Below are 2,928 nucleotides of genomic sequence, written 5' to 3'. Positions count from 1 at the left end.
GAAGATGACCAAGTGAAGTTTGAAACGCGAATCCTTTGGCCTACTACGCTTTAGGCGCCCAATACAAATAAGCGTTTAGTATTCATCTCATTTACTCTTGCGCCCTGGTTTATTCATTATTTTCTAAATTGCAGATAGATCAACATGATTTTCTATGGAGGGCAAGAATCACAGCTAAATCAAATAATAATGTTGCGAATCTTTAAACTGTGTGATTCACCATTAAAGTGGTGACAAGTAGAAAAAACTGCCACAGGCAATCCGTACTTAAAAGGATATTTTGTTAAGTAAATGAGTAAGTTAAGTTTGGTTACACATGTACCTGTATATATATATATATATACTCATTTATATAGAAACAGATATAAGGAAAAGGGATAGGAACACACATAAAGGACGAACACAATAGAGGTGGGGAAGGCGGAATCGAACGGATCACAAGAGTAAATATATTTCCTTGACCGGGACTCGAACACCGGATCTTTCCACTTGCCGGGCGGATGCTCTTAACCACTTGAGCTATCGAGGAAACATAATTTACCCTGAGATCCGTGGGTCTAATATGTCGCCAAGCGCCCCGATTCTTTAGCCATCACACGTTATTTCTTGATAATTTCGACGGAATTCTACTCCGTCTTCATCGGCAGATAGAGAAGTAATGACTGCTCTGACTGAGCAGTCATTACTTCTCTATCTTCCGATGAAGACGGAGTAGAATTCCGTCGAAATTATCAAGAAATAACGTGCGAGTGTTCCTTTTTTTGTGTTTCTATATTGTTTGTTACTGTGTAATGCACTATTCGGCACTTCCGTGTTACGTCTACGAAAGCATATATATATATATATATATATATATATATATATATATATATATATATATATATGACCATGTTCTTTGAAGCGCTTCGGGTCCAATTAAGAAGTTGAGAAGGCCGTGGATGGATATTTTCACAGCCTTCCAGACTCTCACTTCCGGGAATGAATACTGATGCTGGAGAAATGCTGGACCAACTGTGTTGAAGACAAGGGCGACTATGTGGAAAAATAAAATTATCTTTAATTTGAAAATCCCAGTCTTTCACTGTCAGGCTGGGAACTTTTCAGCTTACCCTCGTTTGGACCAAAAAGTAAGTAGATACAAAGTAAGCACAGAGCAAGTGAGAGATGGAACATTATCAGTTGAATTGAAAGGTTAAGCAATTAAATTGGTCATTATTCAGGTCTACATGCCGACCAGTAAACATAGGAAGGAAGAAAGAAAATGACATGAAGAGATACTTGTGTTATTGCAAGGAAACATTTGATAATGATGGAAGATTGAAATGCCATGGTAAGTGAGGGAGAGATAAGAGTCAGCTAAGAAACTATATTAAAAAGGAATGACCATGGGAAGAAAGCAGTGAAGTTCTCGAGGAGAACTGGTTTAATATTAAAACACACTTTTTAAACACCACAAAAAACATAGGTATAAATGGAAAATGTCTCAGAGCTGAGTGATAGTCATAACACCACATTATGGTTAGGCTGAAATTTAGGACTAACAAAATTGATACAGTTTCCCAGGAGCTAGGGCAGATTAAAAAAAACAGTCAAATGAAATGTAATGCCACATTCAAATGGACAAAACAGGGTAGAGGAATGAGGAAATGAATATAGAGGCATTGGCTGGAACAAAAAGGAAGAAGTGCCTGGAGACAATGAGTAAATTGATGAATTAGGACAGGCAGACAGGTAAAGTAGAAGAGAGACTGAAATATTGCAAGACTGGAATATCAAAAGCCATAAATTGTAGGATTGGTAGGTAGAAAATGGCATGGAAACCATTGTTTAGAGATAAGATGATTAAAAAGATAGATGAGTGTTGGAATAGGAGAATTAGAAAGAAGGAAGCACAAAGAGTTGAATAATAACCTGAGCTGGGACACCAATATGGCGAGGGAAGCATGGTGGAGGATGAAGACATGAAGAATTTAAAGCAGATGGGTGAACTATGCAAAGCAGGTAGAGGGGAATAATGAAGGGATAATCCAAATACACAAAAAAGGAAAAGGGAGGGAAATTACTAATTGACTCAGGATAGATGGAAGGAGTGCATTAGGGACTTGCATGGCAAGGATATTAGGCTTGGAAGTTTAAAGAGAAAGAGAATATGATGTAGATATCTGAAGTGAAGGCATACTTAAGAGATAGAAAGGACATTACGGAATTGCAATCAAATAAGGCCATGAAGTCAGAAAACATCCCTTCAGAACTACTTAAGAGTATACGAAAAAAATGGAAGAAAGTTTTTTATGAGCTCCTTCAGAGCATTCATGAGGCAGGGATTGGCCCGATGATGTTGTCAGATCAGTGTTCGTTCTCATCCCTAATAAGGGAAAGAAAGCCACGAGGACTATGCAAAAAGTTTAATTTCACGTTAAACTAATGTGGTACTAAACAGTCATCAACAAAAGGATAGAGAGCAGGGCAAATAATTACTTATGGGATGATCAGTATGGGTACTGCAAGAGGAGATGAAAAAATGCTTGGTGCCAGAGTGGTGCAAGGACACTGCGAGTAATAGAGAGGAACATTAGAGTTCAATCAGGATGTATTTGTTTGTTTTGTGAACATCAAAGCGGTATAGTTAAGGATAGAAATAATTAGCACATTTCAGAAAATTAGTAAGAATACACTGGGTATAAGTGACCTGTACATAAACTCATCTCTAACTCAGACTGCTCCATTGTTGAAACCAGAGAGAAAAAACCAGAGCAGGCAGGCCATTTCACCTATCTTGGAAGTGATTTGGACCAAGATGGTCAAAGTAGTATGGACATTGGAAGAATAACTTTGTAAGTCAATGAAGCTTTCACGAAGAAAAGGGAACTGATGACAAGAACATTGAGTAAAGCAGTTAAGGATAAAAACCTTGATGGGGAGCTTGGT

This window comes from Hetaerina americana, unplaced genomic scaffold (genome assembly GCF_022747635.1).
Source record: "Hetaerina americana unplaced genomic scaffold, ioHetAmer1.1.p SCAF_41, whole genome shotgun sequence".
Classification (NCBI taxonomy): Eukaryota; Metazoa; Arthropoda; class Insecta; order Odonata; family Calopterygidae; genus Hetaerina; species Hetaerina americana.
The sequence above is the reverse complement of the archived record's forward strand: the minus strand, read 5'-3'. Positions refer to the sequence as shown.